This window comes from Physeter macrocephalus, chromosome 4 (assembly GCF_002837175.3).
Source record: "Physeter macrocephalus isolate SW-GA chromosome 4, ASM283717v5, whole genome shotgun sequence".
Taxonomy (NCBI): domain Eukaryota; kingdom Metazoa; phylum Chordata; class Mammalia; order Artiodactyla; family Physeteridae; genus Physeter; species Physeter macrocephalus.
Genome location: NC_041217.1, coordinates 65,360,247 through 65,382,926, shown reverse-complemented (window position 1 = coordinate 65,382,926; position 22,680 = coordinate 65,360,247).

The window sequence follows — 22,680 nt, the reverse complement described above, 5'->3', positions numbered from 1 at the left end:
GGCGCAAGAGGGAAGAGATATGGGAACATATGTATATGTATAACTGATTCACTTTGGTGGAAAGGAGAAACTAACACACTATTGTAAAACAGTTATACTCCAATAAAGATGTTAAAAAATAATAATTTTTAAAAAATAAAAATAAAAAAAATGAAAAAAATTGTTCTGAAGAACAAGGGGCAGGGCAGGAATAAAGACACAGATGTAGAGAATGGCTTGAGGACATGGGGAGAGGGAAGGGTAAGCTTGGACGAAGTGAGAGTGGCATGGACATATATACACTACCAAATGTAAAATAGATTACTAGTGGGAAGCAGCCACATAGCACAGGGAGATCAGCTCGGTGCTTTGTGACCACCTAGAGGGGTGGGATAGGGAGGGTGGGAGGGAGACGCAAGAGGGAGGAGATATGGGGATATATGTATATGTATAGCTGATTCACTCTTTTATAAAGCAGAAACTAATACACCATTATAAAGCAATTATATGCCAATAAAGATGAAAAGATAAAAAGATTCTACATAAGTCACTTAGCAATAGAAGGTGACTATTTTCTCGTCATCAAATATTCTGCTGCTTAAATTTTAATATTTATATAAAATTTTATAGTCTATATCTATCATAATATAATTATCCTATCTTATGCTATTTAATTGAGCTATCTTCTGTTCAAATTATGAGGGTACCAATTGTTTTGCACCCTCATCAAAAATAAGAATTATTATTATACTTTTAAATCTTCACTAATTTGATAGATAGAAAATGGTGTCTTGTTTTACTTTTTAATTTACCATGGTTTGATTATTAGTGATTTTAACCTTTTTTAACATATATGTTGATCATTGTTTTACTTTTGTGAATCGCCATTTTGTGTCTGTTACCCATTTTCCCTTATTTTTTCTATTGAATTGTAATAACCTTTTCTCTTCGAAGTTATGAATGCCTCCTCTTTCATAAAAATTAAACAAATGTTACAACCTGGTTGTTTTCATTTTAAATTTGTTTGTAGATTTTTTAATGAAATCAAATCTACCGTTTATTTTCCATTTAGACTTCTTTTATAATTACATAGTTCTTCCCTGCTTTTCAGTTATTTAAATTTTCACCTATATTTTTAAATAGTTTTTGTTTTCCTATTTAACTCTGAATATATTTGTAATTCAATTTGGTGTATTATTTGATGTAAACAATTGAACTTCCTAATTTTTCCAACTATTTAATACCAATAATCAAGTTATTGGAATGTCTACACTTTTTTGAAATGCTAGCTTTGTCATATACTAAATGTTATATTGATATATATTTGATTTGGTCTGCTTCTGGACTTTCTTTTCCATTCCATTGATAGGTTTATTAACACTGCATTGTTATAATTACTGTTACTTCATAAACATCCTAATGTCTCTCAGTTCAAGTGGTCTCTTTTGTTTCTTCTTCAAAAATATTTTTGCCAACATTATATTATTAAGTTTTCAGAAAACTTTAAACTCATTTTACTATAGTATGGAAAATTTCCCCTCAAGAATAACACAAAATTTTAGTTCATTTTATGACCTTGAACAAGATACCCAAAACTTAACTTTCCACATGATGATCTTTAAGAATCTCCTTTCTGTGCTATTCTTTAAGTCTACACAAAAAGAGATTTTTACCATTTTTTAGAAAGCAACTCTAACAAGAGCCAAATGAGCACTCTAGTTAATTACATGCTTATACTGCTACTGCAAAAAAACAATGATGCTTCTGACTTTGACCTCTACCTATATGTGGATAAGGTTGAACAGATCAGTAAGTAGTGATTCTCTTAAGATCCTCAGCTGCAGTTTTTAAATTTTGGTAGAACAATGAAATTCTGTGTAGTTAAAGAGTCACGATATTTATGGTGGTGGTAGATCATTAGTGGCTGTAAGTTCTCTGAAACTTGAAGTTTTGATTCAGGGTCCACTTAGCAATTTCATGTAAGTTCTTTAGGAATCCTGCTGCCATCTATCTTTTGCAAGTACCCAGCCTAGAAGAACCAGGCTCTAGGGAGCATTGCTTTAAGTAAATTAATCTCACAAGAAAGCCTCGGAAGTAGAAATATACAAGAAACCTTCACTACTATCACTTACATAGACTTTTCTCTTTGACTGTATGTGAATTCTTTACATTGTCCTTTGATTCTTCTTGGTTTCCTTTTCTAATAAGGGCAAAATTTTTGCAGTTACATTCAGTGACTAGAAACTCTAAGTTTCTAAATTTGTATCTTGCAACTTCTTTCCCAATCTTACAACATGGCAACTAAGTTTTTGTTAGTTGACTTTTTCAATGTAATTTTTTTGCTATATGAATAGTTTACTTTTGAAAGATGAATTGCATTTCCAAAATTTCAGAAATCAATTATAAGGGTGATAATTCTTAAAGCACCATAGAGAAAAATAAGGCCTCTTTTTCGTTCAGACTCTACTACCTCAATGTAGAGGTAGTAGAGTCCAAACTACCAAAGATTGAGGTGTCCAAAACCTCAGTCTTTCCCTTCTTCCTCTTTTGGTTACAGAAAAAAAGCATTTCATTCCTTGAGATCCTTTATAGTTTGCCTGTATGTGAAGGAAAGGAGCTTCTTCAAGAATGTACAAGTTGGACCCATTTATTCATGTGTCCATTCATCAAATATTTATTGAATATTTGCATTATACTAGATATCATGCTAAGAACTGAATTGTAATTTTTGTGATAATCTTTGATTTGTAATACTGGAGCATGCTAATATGAAGTCTAAAATTAGGGTCTAAGAAAAAAACAGAGAAATTAAAATAGATTTTAATATATCCACTGTGACCATTTATAGCAAGCTTTCTCTAGAATCATTTTCAACCTTTATCTCTTGACCTTCTCTTATTTGTCTAACTTTCAAAAAGTGAAAATATATTTACTGTTAGATTCAGAAAGTGTAATTTCTACTGGTAGTCTCTGTGACATTTACCTGCTAAAGTCTATCTTCTCAATGCACTGCTTCATCTCCTGGACTATTCTCTACCTCCCATCCTAACTTAATATACCTGACTCGGGATATAAGATGTCATATTAAAAGGACCAGTTAACAGTTATGCTTTCATGACCTATGCTAATAGAAATGTTGAAAGGCATTGTTCATAAAGGAAGAAAAAGATACCACATGGGAACTTGGATCAAGAAAGAAAGAAAGAAAGGGGGTGGGAAGGAGGGAGGAAGAAGAAAGAAAGAGAAAGAAAGAAAGAAAGAAAGGGAAAGAAGGGGGAAAGAGAGGAAGGAAGGAAGAAAGGAAGGAAGAGAGAAAAGTTCTGAAATGACAAATATGTGTTGCACATAAAGCTCTCTTTTTTGGTCATTTTAAATTTTTCATTAAAGTTCAGTGACTAGGTAAAGCAATGTATTCCTGTAGCATATGTAAAAGTAAAAGGAATGATTAAAATAACACAAAGGATGGGAGGGTGAGAGAGGAGAAATGGAAGTATACTATAATAAGGGTTATATATCATAACTAAGAAAATATAGGACAAATAGAAAACAAATAGCAAAATGGTACATTTAAGCACATCATATTAAAAAGTACAACTAATTACACTAATTGTAAATGATCTGGACTCCCACCCAGACTCCCTCCCCAGCCCCATCTTTTTCCTGGGCAACCTAAGAGGTCCTCCTAAGAGGACGGGCATGGAGAAGCAGAGGTTGATCTAGCTCCTCCTGCTCAGGTCTCCCAGTCACGCAGCTGCAAATCAACCTCTAAGTCAATCCTTTCCTTCTGCTCTTGAAGGCAGCACCTAAGGACTCTGTGTTCAACAAGTTGATGGGAGACCTGAGAAGCCCATCAGATATGAAAATAAATGGCTGCATCCTGCTAGTATGTTTATAATAGGGGAATCACTAGAATGGCATGACCAGGAGTTTGGGCTTATTTTTGTATATTTTCCAAAGGATTTTAACCAGGTATAAATATACAAACCAGCTCATGAATATACAAAAGAAGACCTAGGCTTCCCATTAAAGAGTTGGCAAATTATTTCAATGGACATTTCTCCAAGGAATACTTACAAATGAACAAAAAGCATATGAAAACATGCTTAACATCATTAATAATCAGTAATGCAAATCAAAATTGCAATGAGATACCACTAGTACCCACTAGCATAGTTATAATTATAAAAGGATGATATGTACAAATGTTGGTGAAGATGTAGAGAAGTTGTAAGCCTCATACTTTGATGCTGAGGCTGTAAATCGTGCAGCCACTTTGGATAAAATTTTGGCAGTTCCTCAGAAGCCAATCATAGAGTTATCATATGACCCAGGAATTCCACTCTGAGGTGTACTTCCAAGAGAAAAAAAAACATATATCTACAGAAACTTGTACATGAATGTTCATATTACTAGTATTCATAGTAGCCAAAAAATAAAAGCAACATAAATGTCTATTAACTGATGAATGCACAAGTAAAATGTGGTAAATCCATATGGTGGAATATTATTCAGCTCTAAAAACTAATAAATTATTGACACATGCTAACACGTGACTGAAACTTGAATACATGCTAATTGAAAGCAACCAGTCCAAACAGCCACATATTCTATAATTCCATTTATATTAAATGTCCATAATAGGCAAATCCATAGAGACAGTAATTGGATTGGTAGTTGCCAGGGGCTTGGTGGGAGAAAAAATGGGAAGTGGTTTTAATGGACTTGAGGTTCCTTTTTGGGTGATAAAAATGTACTAGATTTCGATAATGGTTGCACAAATTTTGAAAATATATTTTTAAATGCTGAAATGCTGAATTCATTTTTACAGGTGAATTTTTAAAGGTGAATTATATCTCAATAAAATTATTAAAAAGCAAGAAACATGAAGAGGATATAGATGTTGGAGTTAGCAGGCATAGACTGTGAAATAGATATTTTTAATATGCTTAACAAAATGGATGGCAATAGGAAATCTATTTTTTAAAAAAAGAGTAGAATAGAAATTCTAGAGCTAAAAAGTAAAATTAAACTAAAACTAATACTTCATAGGTGAGTGAAACAATATTTAACCACAGCAAAAGAAAGGACTAGTGAAATGGGAGATACATCAACTGAAAATATCCAGATCAATACACAAAGAAAAAATGATAGAAAATTCAGAAGTGAGGAAAAGAGAAATATGAGGTATGGTAGAAAATTCAAATAAATTTAACTGGAATCCCAGAAAAAGAGAAATGGGCAAATGTGCAAGAAACAATATAAAAAGAGACATTGATCAAAAAAATTTTATACTGAAAAAGGCAACAAACATTATATGGAAGAATCTCTGCAAATCCCAGGCAAGATAAAGACAAAGTAAATAACATTTAGGCCAATTAGAGTGAAATTTGTGGAAGAAAAAGACAAAGAAAAAATTTTAAAAGCATTAAAAAAAAACACATTACTTTCAAAGGAGCAACAATAAGACTAAAAGTTGACTGTTATAAACAAATATTGGAGACAGAAGAAAATAGATTGATATCATTAAGGTGCTAAAAAAATACCAGCTAGTTTTCTAGGTAGACAAGGTAATGGGTATGGTGTAAATCTGAATCTCTTATTATATCCCCTAAAGAAAATTAATAACAATAATAACAAAACAATTGTATTATCTCATGAAATTAATATAATTAGGAAACCTAGAAGTTTCAAATCACCTGTAAGTAGGAAAATAAACACCAAATCAAAATGACCTACTTCCCAAGCTGCTGCTGCAAACTTTCACTAAAAGCAAGTGCAACTCACACACACACACACAAATGTACAAAAGGGAGAAGAATAGAAATAACATCAGACCTAAAATTAAAGTGAGTCAATCTTTAAAATGAGAATATTCTCCCCAGTGTGAAAGGAATAGAAACTCATACAAAACCACAGGGAAAAAACTCAAAAAGTTCATGTGAGACTTGAGGACACAGTCTTGAAACAATAACACTTTGGATGAAAAGAGGGTAAAAAGAAAGGAAGAGGACCTTCGAAGAGCACCTGGTAAAGGGGGAAAAAAAGAGGGGAAAATAAAACATTTCATAAGGCAAAATATATCACACAATTTAACATTAAAGGACACACAATCCTTTCCTCCAAAACTCATCTCCACAAAACAAAGACTATCTATAAAGAACTATACTTCACTACACTGGCAGAAGTGGATGATCTTAAACTATGAATCTTATAGAACTATCAAACTACCAGTCCTCTCCATGGGAAAACTCAGAAACAGACTTCATCTATTGAAAATTACCACAAAAATAAAACATAAAAGGAGAATAAGAATAAGAAGCTAATGAAAACCATCACTGCCCTTAAAAAAAAAAAAAGAAAAGAAAGAAAGAAAAAGAAAGAAAGGAAGAAAGAAAGAAAATTATGATGCAAAAGGAAATTAACACAGCACTTTAAACTAAATTAAAATATCAACACACAAGTATTTGGGGACATAGGGAAAAAACTTAGAACAGAAACGGAAACACGAAAGGGCAGGAATGAAGTAAGAGTCAGTTGAATAAGGAAAAATAGAGAAGAAAAAGACAAAAAGTAATGTTATTTTTTACATGATATATGCTCTATCTTTGTATTTTATGTGCTGACAAAGTCAAAATTAGGCACCTGATATATAAAAGGAAATAAGGATAATAATAAGGGTATAAGTACAAAGATAACTAATAGAACAGAAATACAAACTTTTTTATATGCCAACAAATTTTATAAAGAATATTTTAAACATCATATACAGAAAGAAATATGACAAAGGTAATATAATGAGCATAATAATATTTGTCATTATTGTCATAATAATGACAAATGGAAATAGGCTTAACTATATTAAATGAAAAGGATTTTTAATTTAACTGATAAAGACCAATTATTTTCTATATGCGCAAGATATGCTCAAAACAGAATGATTCAGAAAGGCTTAAATTAAGGGAATGAACAAAGGTATAAGTTAATGGAAACAACAGAAAACAAGGGTAGTGTTACTGATATCAAACAAAGTAGAATACAGACCTACATCATTGAAACATAACAAGGAATGATACTTTTTTAATAATAAAAGGCAAGATTCACATGAAGGTATAAGTATTATAAATATCTACTGCAAATAACACAGCAGCCAATTATATGAAGCAAAAAATGAATTTAAATGCAAGAAAACATAGAAACAAAATAGGAGCAGGCTTTAACATACTACTCTCAGTACAAAACAGACTGAATAAACAAAAATTAAGTTATAGAGAATCTAATGATATAGACAGTAAGTAAATCTTATGACTATAAAGAAAAATATATATAATACTCTCTCTCTCTATGTGTGTGTGTGTATATATATATATATCAGAATTTTTACCCTGGTAATGAAGAATTCACTTCCTTCTAAAGTGAACATTCATGAAAACTGCTGTGTATGAGGTTATGAAGAAAACATTAGTAATTTTCATAATTTAGAATTATCACAATGAACACTCTCTGATCACAGTGCAGTAAAACTCATATTTAGTAGCAAAACTTTTTAAATTAACTTCTAACAGTTAATTTAAAAACTTCCATTAAACAACTCTTAGATGAGAGTGAAACTACAAAATGAAATTACAGAATATCTAAAAAACTGATAACAAAATACTACATAACAGATTTTGTGGGATATATTTTAATCAGTGCCCAGAAAAAAATCTATAACCTTAAATATATATATATGAATAAAAATAAATTCCCAGCTCAAGAAGTTAGGAAAAAAACCCAAAATGTACCCCCCCCCCCCACACACACACACACACACACTCACAGAGGAAAGGAAATAATAAAGATAAAAGTGGAATTAATATGGAAGATAAAAAAAGAGCAAATTGGGGCCTCCCTGGTGGCGCAGTGGTTGCGCGTCCACCTGCCGATGCAGGGGAACCGGGTTCGCGCCCCGTTCTGGGAGGATCCCACATGCCGCGGAGCGGCTGGGCCCGTGAGCCATGGCCGCTGGGCCTGCGCGTCCGGATCCTGTGCTCCGCGATGGGAGAGGCCACAACAGTGAGAGGCCCACGTACCACAAAAAAAAAAAAAAAAAAAAAAGAGCAAATTTAATTAAAAATCAAAATTTCAGGTTTTTAAAACAAATAACTATCTGATTTAATCAAAAAAGATAAAAGGGCAATATATAACATGAGAAATGATACAAGGGAAATACCATAGAAATGGGACAAAAATAAAAAGAAATATAAGGAAAAAATAATAAATTTACAATTATAGTTGGAGATTATAATATGCTTCTTTTTTTATCAATTTATTTATTTATTTTTGGCTGTGTTGGGTCTTTGTTGCTGCACATGGGCTTTCTCTAGTTGCAGTGAGGAGGGGCTACTCTTCATAGCGGTGCGTGGGCTTCTCATTGAGGTGGCTTCTCTTGCTGCAGAGCACAGGCTCTAGGTGCTCAGGCTTCAGTAGTTGTGGCACGTAGGCTCTAGAGTACAGGCTCAGTAGCTGTGGTGCACAGGCTTCGTTGCTCTGCAGCATGTGGTATCTTCCCGGATCAGGGCTTGAACCTGTGGCCCCTGCATTGGCAGGTGGATTCTTAACCACTGTGCCACCACAGAAGTCCCAAATATGCTTCTTTCAGTAACTGATTTAATAAGCAGACCAAAAATCACTAGAGGAATAAAGAATAAAATATTTGAAAACATGATTAACAAACTTCACCTAATTAACATTAATAGAATCCTGCATCCAACACCTGCAGGAAACATTGAACATTTACCAAAATTGACCATATGTTGAACTATAAAGCACAAGTCTCAAAAAATTTCAAAGCATTAAAATTATACATAGTGAGTTCTCCAGCAACAGTGGAATTAAACTAGAAATAAAAACAAAAAATAAATGGAATATCCCCAAATGTTTGTAAATCAGCCAATATATTCCTACTTAACCCATATGTCAAAATAGCCATCCTAAAGAAAATTTTGAAAATATTTTAAACTGAATGAAAGTAAAAACATAATGAATCAAACTTTATGGGATGAATTTAGAGCTAAGCTTAGACGGAAATTTAGTAAGTCCTTAAACACATACGTAAGGGGAAAAAAATGCCTGATCTAAGTATCAATCTCAAGGAGCTTGGAGAAAAAAAGAGCAAATCAAACAAAAATTAGTAAAGGAGAAAAGAGCACAAACTGATGGATTTTTTTTTAATACATTGAGGAAAATCAAGAGGAGCAAAATTTGTTTGTTTGTTTTTAAGATTAATAAAATTGATAACCCCTTAGCAATATCAATCAAGAAAAAACAAAAGGAAAGAAAGGCATAAATTACCAGTATCAGGAATGAAAAGATAAACATATGATAGGTTCTATAGTTTTTACAGACTTTAAAAATAATAAGGGAATATTATGAATAATTCTAAGCCAGTAAATTTGAAAATTTTGAATGAAATAGATAAAATGCTTGAAAAATACAACTTTGTACTCACAAAGATAACTTCAGGCCCATATGGCTTGTTGGTGAATTCTCCTAAGCATTAAAGTAAAACATAATATTAATTTGATTATGTATTTTAAATAGTTTCCTGAGAAAATAAAAAGAAGAAACACTAACCAACTAACTTATTCTATGGTTTCTTGACACCAAAACTAGACAAGAAACTTAAAGGAAAGGAAAATTTCAATTACAAAATAGGCCAATAGCTCCTATAAAAGTAAATGTAAAATACCCTATATAAAATATAATCAAATCCAAAAATATAGAAAAGGAAAATGCATCATTTATTCTAGAGCTGTATGATTGATCAAATTTTTGAGAATCAATATAATTCACCACATCATCAGATAAAGGAGAAAAATCATATGATTTTCTCAGGATTTGGATAAATGCATTTAATAAAATACAATACCTAAGCATAATTAAAAAAAAAAAAACTTTTGGCAAAATAGAAACAGATGGAAACTTCCATAATCTGATAACACATATGCACAGAAAAGCCAACAGCAAATATCTTCCTAATGATGAAATATTAAAAGCATTTCAAGGCAAGAATGCTCACCAATTCTATTTATCATTGTAGTAGAGGTCTTTGCTAGCCCAATAAAGTAAGAAAAGATAAAAATTAGAATGGAAAAAAATAGAACTATCATTACCTAAAGACAACATTTTTACCTATTAAAAATCTACAGAAAAATTATTAGAGTTAATAAATCAATTTAGCACAGTCTCTGGCCACAAAGTCAATGTACAAATATTAATTTTACTTCTATATTCTAGAAACAAAAAACTAGAAAGTGGAACTTTTAAAACTACTATTTTCAGTATTATCTAAAACCATTAAAAGTCTAGAAATATACTTAATAAAAATATACAAGATCTCTATATAGAAAACTATAAGCTGTTTTTGAAATAATGAAACCATATCTGAATTAGTAATAAAATAGGCCATATTCACGAATATATGAAAAATCCAATATAATAAAATTATCAACTCTCCCCAAATTTATCTGTAGAGTCAATGCAATTCAAATAAAATTCCTAGCTGACTCTGTGTCTGTGTGAAAAATGTTAATATGGAAATTGACCAGGTGATTCTAAAATGTGTATTAAAATGTAAAGAGTTGATAATAGCTGCGATAATCTTAAAGAAAAAGGTTGGAGGAATTAGACTACTAGATATCAAAACATGACAAAGCTTCCATGAGTGGTATTGATGCAAAGATAGACAACAGACCAGTAGAATACAAGAGAGAAACCAGAAAGAGACTTATATACGGTTGCTTAAGACTGAGTTGTCACCGTTATTCAATGAGAAAGGATGGTATAATATTTTTAATAAATAATGTTCACTAAATTGGATATTCATTGTCAAAGTTTTCTCCCTACCTCACATTATATATAACAACAAGCAATTCTAGGTGGGATATAAATCTGAATATGAACATCTTCATGACTTAGGAGTAAGAGATTTCCTAATCAGGACAAAAATTGTCAACAATAAAATGAAGAAAGATAAATTAAACTTCATTAAAATTAAGTACTTCTGTTTTCCAAAAGATATTAAATATTTTGAGAGATTTTTGAAATGCATGTATCTGACAAAGGACTTGTACCTAGAATATATTTTTAAATTCCTATGACTGATATGGAAAAGGTAATCAACTCAATAGAAAAAAATTGGCAATAGACTTGAACAGCTATTTCACCAAAAAAGGATATCAAAGGGCTAATAAGTATTAGAAAAGGTCCTCATTGTGAGTAATCATCAGAAAATGCAAATTGAAACCACAACGAGATTCTACTACATACCCACTAGTATGACCACAATCTTACAAAATGACAATACGAAATGTTGGACCAGATGTGGAATATCTAGAAGTCTTATAAATTTCTGATGATCATATAAATTCATACAAATACTTTAGAAATCCATAGCAGTACTTATTAAAACTGAATATATGTATGTTTTATGACCAAGCAATTCTACTCTTAAGCATATGCCCAACAGAAAGGTATATATATATGCTATAAGAGACATGCATGAGAATGTTCATAGCAGTGTTAATAACCCAAAACTAGAAACAACCCAAATGTTAATTACCAGTAATATGTAATAATACATCGTGACATATTCATAAAATGAAATATTATACAATGAAAATAAACTGTTGCCATATGCCACAGCATGAGTGAATCTTACAAACATAATATTGAGTTAAAGAAGGCATGCACAAAAGAAGACATACTGTATGGTTTCATTAATGTAAATTTTAAAGCAGGCAAATCTAATAGAAGGTGTTAAAAGTCAAAATATGTTGTTATTGGGGAGGGGAGTAAATAATGACTATGAAGGGACAAGGAGCTTCTGAGGTGCTGGTAATATTTTGTTTCTATTCTGATATTCATTCTGAGTGGTAATTATATTAATATGTTTACTTTGTAAAATTTCATTGAGCTCTACACTCACAATCTGTGTGAAAATATAAATACATGTATTTATATATTCCCAATATCTATAATTATCTATGTTTGTAATATATATAAACATGTATCCATGTGTACATATGTATAAATATGCTTACCCCAAAAAAAAGATTCCAAAGACGAAATAATAGGCATAGTAAATACCCTCCTAGGAGGTATTTATGCTTTATATGGCCAAATTGATAACCCAGAAGGTTGTCAGATACAGTACAATCTAGCCCTGACCCACGACACATTGTTAAACAATCGTATTACTCTTTTCCATTGATCTTTTTAGCAGTCAAACAATCTTAAAGATGCAGTCCCAGCAGCCACTGCCAACATTGGAAAATGAAGTGAAATCTATTGCCATTCCTGGCTAAAGCATAAAAAGAAATCATTAACACCAGGATTCAAACTCTGTAGTAATATTAGGTGGATAGAAGGCTTTGAATTCTAAGACTTTAGTATGCCTCTGATCACTCTGGCACCCATTTCTGCCCCAGAATAAGGCCGGCTTTGCCCTGAAGCTATAGCAACCTTCCAGGCCTGACATTCTGAACTTCAGAGCTCAGGCCCATCATTTTTGTAAAAAGTCCTATTAGAATAACCTTATAAAAATAGTAACCACTAGAGTTAAGTTTTGATTAAATATATTAGAAAATAAAATCTTTTCTTATAGAAACTAGAAACAGGAGAACTTTTGACATTTTAGAGAGACTTTCAAAGAAAAAAAATATCGACTCTATTTTAGAGGATCTATTTGCAATGCTCTTTTTGGATTTACATAGCACGCATCTCAGTAGCAAACAGTTCCTAAAAATTCTTATTTGGCTTACTAAACTATCTTTATGTTATAACAATATTGTAACGATACATTGGAGATTCACATTTTCTTTTGGAAAATTGTTTCCTTAGACAGTAAAAAAAGGAAAAATTATAAGCAAGTGTTTATATATTACATTCAAAAATTTTTGTCATATTTATATAAAATATATTTTTCAGTGTTTCATAAAACAGTTTCTTGAAAGGGTCTACTTTCTATTACACTTTTGTTTTAATACTTATCAACCCCTTATAAATTGATTACAACATTAATCATTCTCTCTTATAATGATGTGAGGCTGGAAGAGAACAATTTACCCAACACTTGGAGAAATAAGCCACATCAATTTGCACAAAATTGCAGGTTTTTGTTCTGTTTTTGAAACTGAAAAGAAAAGCATATTTTGATTTCTAAGATTTTCATGTGTACCACAAGAAAGTGGAAATCTAATTTTTGATAAAATATTCATGACTATGCTGTCTTCTCTGTACATTAATTGACTTACTGAGGAAAGGATCATGGTCTGGAATATTATGAACACCCAGAACACTGGCTAATGCTCAAAAAATATTTGTTAAAATCTTTTTAAATAGAAAAAATATTTTTAAATTAATACATGGTGACTTGATAGAAGTATCTTTGTCTAAAAACTTAATTAAATGACAGTCACAGAAATTATTTTCTATCTTCTACAGAAAAGAGCAGATCCTCTCTCCCAGTGTATGAAGACGATGCACTTCTCAAATCCTAACAAGTTAATTTCTTATAGGAGATAAGAGCTTGAATGTTGCTTCAAATGAAACTCATCCTCAAGGTTACACATGTTATTTGCAGTGCATATCCTTCTACTACGTGAAATCTCCTAAACAGATATTCAAATCTTTTTACATACAACAGTTTTTAATTGCTCTAATAGCCATTTAAGTGCCTGATTAAGAAGGTCAGAGAGACCTTGAGCGTTTGTACCTAGTCCGATAAAACACCTCTAAGACGGTTAGTGAAAAATCGAAATAAAATTGAGAAATCTTAGTCTGATAGGCAAAGGTTCCGGCTCAGTGTTCTGTGTGAATTAATTCTTTTATCGGGAATGGTTTCACGAGCATTTTCCTCCTATGCATACCAATTCCAGAGAAGTGGCTATACCATACTGAAAGGCATTAGCGTTGAGCCAACTCAGAGCCATTTATTTATTGGAAAGTTTATCTCTGTATTAAATTCTCACTGAAGAGGGTTTCATTAGGCCCACAAGACCAGTATAAACAGGGAGCTGCAGAGTTATTTGGAAAATGAATCGAGATCTAACTTCTGGGTCTGTTTTTTGCCCCCATTGCTCATACACCAGGGCTGCCAACGGCACCAAGAGAGAAGCATGTGTTCAAGTTGGAATTTTTCTTTTTTTTTCCTGCATTTGAGCAGGCCACAATTTATATCACTCAGGTCTCCTTAAATTAGTCCAAGAGGATTTCATTTTACAGGCCTGCTTGACTGGAATCTTTTTGGCACGATGGGTTCAGCTTTGTATACAACTGAGATTCATATTTTATGTGTGTGTAAAAACCCCAGCCATGAATCTAGCAGCTCAAAACTTCACCTTCATTCTTTACAGCTCAGTTCAGAGCCCAACACATTTCCATAGACTGAGTCTCAAGGCAGCTCCTGGCTGAGCTGAAAGGACAAAAGCTAAAAATAAATTAAGAAACTCAGGGGCGTAAGAAGAGAAAATGGGACTCTTTCAGTTTTTCTTTACATAGCACATCCCAAATTAATATGATGTGGACATAATGTCTCCCATTCACACACTTAAATTGAAATAGCACTTTTGGCCAGACATTGTTTTCTGCTTTTAAGTTAAAAGAAAGCTGTAGAATTGTCAGCGGCTTCTGAAATGCTATCACCCTCATGGACCTAGTTGGCCAGAGTGCAAATCTTCAACTCTGCTCTCCACTCCTTTTCCCCAGGTACCCTCTAGCTCCTGGTTGCCTCTCTTTTCCTGGTCTTGTTTTTGCTTCTACTCCATTGACCTACAAACCTGAAAAGCTTCCATAGCAGGACTGATAAAGCAAGGTACAAAATAGAGGTAGGAAGTTTTGCTTTGTTAATATGATGAAAATTTTGTAGGAAGTTTTCAGAAACCTGTGCTTATAGATATACACAATAATATCCTTTAAAAATATAAAGCTATTCTATGCTGAATAGAAGCAGCGTCTCTGAATGGTACTGTATGAATGCATGTATGTTACAGGTAATAGAACAGAGGACAATGTGTAGAGGGGTGAAGAGAGCCATGAGAGTTTGGTTTAAATTTCGGTTGTCATCTCTAATCATTTGTTTATTTGAGCTAAAGTTGGCTGCCTTCCTTGGCATTATTAATGTCTCTAATGAGCTACAAAGACTACAGGTGTATAGAATTGTTTATATTTAAACAAAATGAAAGTTGTGATCCCAATATCACATCACTCTTAAAATAACAGAAATCTTATCTTGAGAATCATGATTCATGAATTTTCTGATGAGTTCCTTCACTATTATAAACCATTGCCTCATATTTAATTTTCATGAACATGTAAACGTGTTAAGGTATTACATAATCATGAAAGATAGGAACCTGTCTTCAAATAATAATTATGGAAATCTATTAATTATCCAGCATCTATATTATGCCTGATACCCCTATGAATAAAGAAGAGCAAGACACCCTTTCAGGCCTCAAGGAGCTTTCAATCTATCTGCATAAACTATATATATAGAAATAAGAATAATATCAAGCAAAATAATATGTGGCTAATTGACAAAATGATTGAGGAAAGACAAAATGTGAGATGATAGAGAAAAATCAATGTGTATTAAAATCATTTCTGAAGATTAAAGTGATTATGATTAAAGTGGTCATTAACAAAAGGTAAAATTTGTTTTAAAAAAAGAAGAAAATATGTTCCTAGAGGAATGGGGAGAAGAGCGATAGCTCTCAGGAAGAATAAGAGCTCAAAAGCCAGAAGAGCGTATTCTAGAAATGGTGACCTCTGGTATATTAAGAAATACATTTGGACTTTTTCCCCAGTTCCTGGCACAGAGCTCCTAAAAAATTACTGGAATTTCCTGAGTGATAGGAGTGTCTTTTGTTATTTATAAGGAGCCCCTTTTGAGCACAGTTGGGTTTAGGTTCATGAAGTGACTTAAAATGGGGTCTCTAGATAGCCTTAGAATGCGGCTGGTCACCAGAAAGATCCAATGATTAGAAGACTGGGACTTTCAGCTGCACCCACCAACTTCTGGAAAGGGGAAAGGGAGGTGGGCTGCAGATTAAGTTCTGTGAAAACACTTGCATAATGAGAGTTGATGAACTTCTGAGTTCATGAATACATCCACATGGCCAGGACATAGAACACCCCAGGGACAGAAGCTCTTGTACTTGGGAACTTTCCAGACCTTGCCCTGTGTACCTTTTCATCTAGCTGTTCATCTGTATCCTTTATAATATCCTTGATAATAAAATGATAAATGTAAATGTTTCCCTGAGCTTTGTGAGCCATCCTAACAAATATCAAAGCTGAGAAGGGGATCATGGGAATCTCTGGTTTATAGCCAGTCAATCAGGAGTGTAAGTGACAACCTGGATTTGCAGTTGACATCTGAAGTAGGGGCAGTCTTGTGAAACTAAACCTTTTGACTTGTGGGATCTGATGCTCTCTCCAGACACATAGGGTCAAAATTGAGTTAAGTTTGTAAGACACCCAGTCAGTGTCCACTGAGAATTAAAGAATTGCTTGGTTGTTTTGGAAGACAGTCCATGTGTATCTGTCTCTTGGTTGATATCCCTATCTGTGAGCCACAAACCACAATGTGTACAAACAAGACCTCGAACATGTATCCAGAGATGGGACTGGTATAACTACTGTACGTCTTTTTTCTTATCAAAATGACATATCTAAATACCAATCCTTCTTCCTTCCCTCCTTTATTTTGTCATTTTCCCCTCCCTTCTTTCCTTCTTTTCTCCTTTTCATATCCCCTCTTTTCTTCCCTAATTTTATTATTTTCATCCTGGTGAAAGCCAAAGCTTTTATTAAAATGTGTAAGGATGAAAGGAAGTAATAAGTATCATCCTTATTACTATGATAAGTAATACCAGTACAGTGATGTATTAGTTTGGATGAGTAATACTAGCTACTGTAACAAAGAACCCCACTCTCAGTAATTCAACACAATAAGGATTCACTACTTTCTATAGTTACGGTACAATGTAGACTTATGCAGGAGAGACATTTCACTTAGAGATGCAGACTGATGTGGTCTCTGCCATCCCATAAGACCACAGAAGGTCTACAATTGATGAAGGAAGAGACCACAGGGAATATCACACTGACGATCTGGCTGGGGTACTCACCAGAGTCACAGAGCCCTAGTAGACTGTGATCTTCTTCAGCAAACCATTATAAGAGAGAACACGCGAAAACAACATTGCACAGATGCTCAAAACACCCATCTTTCAGCCACAGAGGCAGACCCCTTCAGCTAATTAAAAGCTCCCACCCTCAGGGCCCCAGGACTTTGTAGAATGCTCCTCTCAGAGAGAGCAACCTGCAGCAGATGAAGCAGTAAGGGAGTGACGGTTTAGGGGAAAGAGGTCAGGCAGTATTGACAGAGAAAACAAATACCCAAGGCATCAAATAACAAGGCTGCATAATATAATGAAAGATCAGATCAAAGTTTGAGTTCTTGCTCTGAGAGTTTCTTGCTATAGGAATTTGGGCATCTATCTTAGAGGATTACTGTAAAGTTTAATGAGTTAATATATAGAAAAGTTTCAATGTAGTGCTCAACACATAACAAGTGCTTGATAAATGTCAGCTAATTGTAATGGTTGCCACCATGGTAGAAGTAGTGACAGTTGTGGTGGTAGTGATATGGGTTGGGTTGGAATTATATTGATTTATGAGATTGACTCTCTGTGAGAACTATTGTGGTAGAAATATGCACCAGCACCAATTGGGCAGAAAGAGACGCTTGGTTAAGAAAAGTGATTGTCTCGAGCTTTTAGGCTACAATAAAGAACAAATACACATTCACCTTTTAAGTTTTCTGAGGACTTATGATTGAGGGTGGGAATCAAGGAAGGTATATTTTAGGGCCTGATGCTTCATCCCTCCTGCAATACAACCAGCAGAAAAAAGAATCAGGAGGACAATCCCACTCAAGGAATATATTAGAAACACAGCACTGAGCTGTTTGGAAGCATGCAAGAAAAGAGGACTTAAAAATAATAGGTTGGGAGAGAGGAGGAAAGTCTCATATTTGATTCCATTACCCATCTCCTTCCAGTTCTCCCATTTTCTAGCTCAAATTCATTGAGGTTACCTGGACCGTGCCTTTCATTTACCTGTAACATTTCCCACAACTTCACAGTTTATAGAGCTTTGGATTAGTCGCCATTCTTTTCAAGCACCCTGAATACCATCTTTCTTGCCTTATGCTTCAAGAATTTCTTTCGAGTAAATCAGGGTCAGACCATCTGATCTGCTCAAGCCAAGCCCAGGGTCCATCTTTACAAAACAGCACTGTTCCTAACAAGAAAAAGAAACAAGCGAAGCGATATAACTTTTTATATCTGTTTATATAGACATAAATAAAACATGTCCTTCTTCAAGATAAAGTAATCCCTGCTTAACTATCCTTTTTCATTCTGCATGTGAGGTGTTTTCAAAGCCTCCTTTAATGTTGTGCTCTCTTTGAGCCAATCACTCCAAGCCTTGGAGCACCTCTGCCAGTTCTAAGCACTCAGCTTCCCTTGGCCTTTCTGCCATTTCCTTTTATCTCTTTCTCTGAAGAGCTGCTCCCTAATTACTGTTTTAACTTTTGGTGAGATTTTATTTCTTTCCTTCCCTTTCATTGTATGAAGTAGGCAGATTTTAGTTTTGTGACCCATATATTCAATTGTTTCTACATCCTCTCACTTTGTCTTTCTTCTTGTAATGTCCCAAGAAGCTAGAAAGGAATGGAGAAATACTGATGCCTTGAGAGTTCATAGAATTTGTAATGGAGAAAGTTACAACTGTTACAACCTAAATATTTGTTCAAATACCATACAGAAGTCTTCACTGACCAAACAAGCATTGCTCTTTATCTTGTCAATTAAATAAAATTAGACTGTGTCGACATTTTTTAAAACTAAAAGAAATAATCATCTGGATTTCTGTTTTCCTGTCAAACTGAAGAGCTCAAAGCACTTTGGAAAAAATTATATTAAAGCACAGTTTTCAGATTGTAGGCAAACATTTTAATGTAGTGATAGCCACATTTAAGAGTATGAAGCTACAGTCAAGTGAAATGACAATTATATACACTCATTAAAAAGTGTACCATTAAATGAAAAATGTGAGTAACTGGCTTACATTTTGGTTGAATAATAAACCAAATTAACAAGGGATCAAGCTAAGTGGAACTAAAGTGAGAGGAGTTGTTATTTGAAGGCTGCCTGGCATTCCTAGACAATGTAAGACAGAAAATCACCTCACAGCAAATCATATTGTCCTGTGCCATGTATGAATTTCCCCCTTCATTATGCAGATGTAAGTTAATTTTGCGATCACTGCTGTGCTGAATGGTGAAAAGGAACCATTTGTGCCTTGAAAAACACCGCCTTTGGATCAGAGTCCCTCTCTGGGAAGAAGGTGATTATGTTTTATGTAGGGATTAGGGAGCCAAGTGGAAGGGAAAAACTAGAGATCCTGGCCACTTTCATTCTGAAGATCAATATTATTAGATCTTTTCTGATGAATTGAGATAGTTTTGCCCAAGATGTTTTGGAGTTAAAGAAGATTAGGGGTGACCAAGTTAAATCCAGCGTGCCACTACCAAATGTAAATTAGATAGCTAGTGGGAAGCTGCCGCATAGCACAGGGAGATCACCTCTGTGCTTTGTGACCATGAGAGGGGTGGGATAGGGAGGGTGGGAGGGAGGGGGATGCAAGAGGGAAGAGATATGGGAACATATGTATATGTATAACTGATTCACTTTGTTGTAAAGGAGAAACTAACACACTATTGTAAAACAGTTATACTCCAATAAAGATGTAAAAAAAAAAAAAAAAAATCCAGCGTGCCAGAGAGGGAGCAGGGGAGGATCTGGCATGTGATCCAGGCCCAGCACTATGGTGCAGGCAGTTGTGAAAGGAGGACTGTCCTGGCATGTGTGGCTTTTGCTCAAGCCACCTTCTAATCCAGCCACCCTGACATGGAGAACAATGCTTTGAGAACAATGTCTTAGTATGAGCCTATAACCTAAGGAGTACCTTAGCAAAGAGGTTGGACTCATATCTCCCTTTCTTGAAGATGCCATGTTGTCTGCAGGAGTAATCATCATAGCAGCTTGGCTCACATTCAGTTATGAGGCACTAGTTTCAAAAGTTACTCTGTGGCGGCAGCAAAGGCAATAGAAGTTAAAACTGGGGGATCTGGTGATAAGATCAGATTTGCCAATTCCTGTCACTGACCTCGTCACTGAAATAGGGGAAGCTACATATTTGATGACAGGACATCCAAAAGGACTCACCCCTGTGCATTATAAACACCATCTTCACTGATTACATCTCAACCCCCCTGGCCACGTCCATTACAAAAAAGATACTGTATGTGTCCTCTCTGAATTAGTGCCAGGAGAGGTTCCTGAATCACCTACAAGACATTGCCCTGCTGATGGAGACTATGCAGAGCCTGTCCATGTTTGAAATCTAGTTCAGGAGTTCCCACATCTGATCTGTGGTGGGTTGATAAAAGTCTGTGATGAAATTTTCCCCTGTTTGCCTGAGAGAAAAAAAAGACAATTAGTAATTTTTCAGACAGATTATATTATACCAGATAGTTTATATATTTCCTGATAATTTTGAAGTTAAAATAGTGTTTGTTTTATGCAAAGATGGTGAAAGTATCAGATAATTTTGTTCATAATGGCATTCTTTTGCAAATAAGAAATTATCAACTACTGTTGACTGCTGCTAGTTCCCTCTCTTTCTCTCTCCCCTAATTTGTTAGATGTAAAAAAAATGGAAACAATGATGTAGCACACATGTCTAAAGGGTGTTTCAATTTTTGCTCCTCATGCCCCAAGTGAATCCTTTTTCCCCCAAATTTATTATCTTTCCTGAGATATTTGGGAGGTCCCAAGAAACTGAATCAGCAAAGCCAATCCAATTAACAGAACATTACCTAAGTTTTTATTATGGATGGTGTGTCATTGTTATTGTAAAATTGCCCCCATGTCAATAACCTTATGAAACTACTTAGCGGAAGACAGAGGAACCTTCATACTAGAAAATAGAGCTGGCAGGAGATTCGTTCAAGATGGCGCAGTAGCAGGATGTGCGCTCACTCCCTCTTGTGAGAGCACCAGAATCACAACTAACTGCTGAACAATCATCAACAGGAAAACACTGGAACTCACCAAAATGATACCCCATATCCAAAGAAAAAGGAGAAGTCACAGTGAGATGGTAGGAGGGGCACAAGCACAATAAAATCAAATCCTATGACTGCTGGGTGGGTGACTCACAAATTGGAGAACACTTATACCACAGAAGTCCACCGACTAAAGTGAAGGTTCTGAGCCCCACGTCAGGCTTCCCAACTTGGGGGTCCAGCAACTGGAGGAGGAATTCCTGGAGAATAAGATTTTGAAGGTTAGCAGGATTTCATTGCAGGACTTCAACAGGACTGGGGGAAACAGAGATTCCACTCTTGGAGGGCACACACAAAGAAGTGTGTGCATCAGGACCCAGGGGAAGGAGCAGTGACCCCATAGGAGACTGAACCACACCTACCTGCTAGTGTTGGAGGGTATCCTGCAGAGGCAGGGGGTGGCTGTGGCTCACCATGAGCACAAGGACACTGGCAGCAGAAGTTCTGGGAAGTACTTCTTGGCGTGAGCCCTCCCAAGTCCACCATTAGCCCCAACAAAGAGCCGGGTAGGCCCCAGTGTTGGGTCATCTCAGGACAAACAGCCAACAGGGAGGGACCCCAGCACCACCCATCAGCAGACAAGTGGATTAAAGTTTTACTGAGCTCTGCCCAGCAAGGCAACACCCAGCTCTACCCACCATCAGTCCCTCCCATCAGGAAACTTACACAATCCTCTTAGATAGCCTCATCCACCAGAGGGCAGACAGCAGAAGCAAGAAGAACTACAGTCCTGCACCCTGTGGAACAAAAACCGCATCACAGAAAGATAGACACGATGAAAAGGCAGAGGGCTATGTACCAGATGAAGGAACAAGATAAAACGCCACAAAAACAACTAAATGAATTGGAAATAGGAAACTTCCCAGAAAAAGAATTCAAAATAATGATAATGAAGATGACCCAGGACCTCGGGAAAAGAATGGAGGCAAAGATCAAGAAGATGCAAGAAATGTTTAACAAAGACTTAGAAGAATTAAAGAACAAACAAACATAGATAAACAATACAATAACTGAAATGAAAAATGCACTGGAAGGAATCAATAGCAGAATAACTGAGACAGAAAAAGGGATAAGGGACCTGGAAGACAGAATGGTGGAATTCACCACCACAGAACAGAATAAAGAAAAAAGAATGAAAAGAAATGAAGACAGCCTAAGAGACATCTGGTACAACATTAAATGCAACAACATTCTCATTATAGGGGTCCCAGAAGGAAAAGAGAGAGAGAAAGGACCCAAGAAAATATTTGAAGAGATTAAAGTCGAGAACTTCCCTAACATGGGAAAGGAAATAGCCACCCAAGTCCAGGAAGCTCAGAGAGTCCCAGGAAGGATAAACCCAAGGAGAAACACACCGAGACACATAGTAATCAAAATTACAAAAATTAAAGACAAAGAAAAATTATTGAAAGCAACAAGGGAAAATGACAAATAACATACAAGGGCACTACAATAAGGTTAAC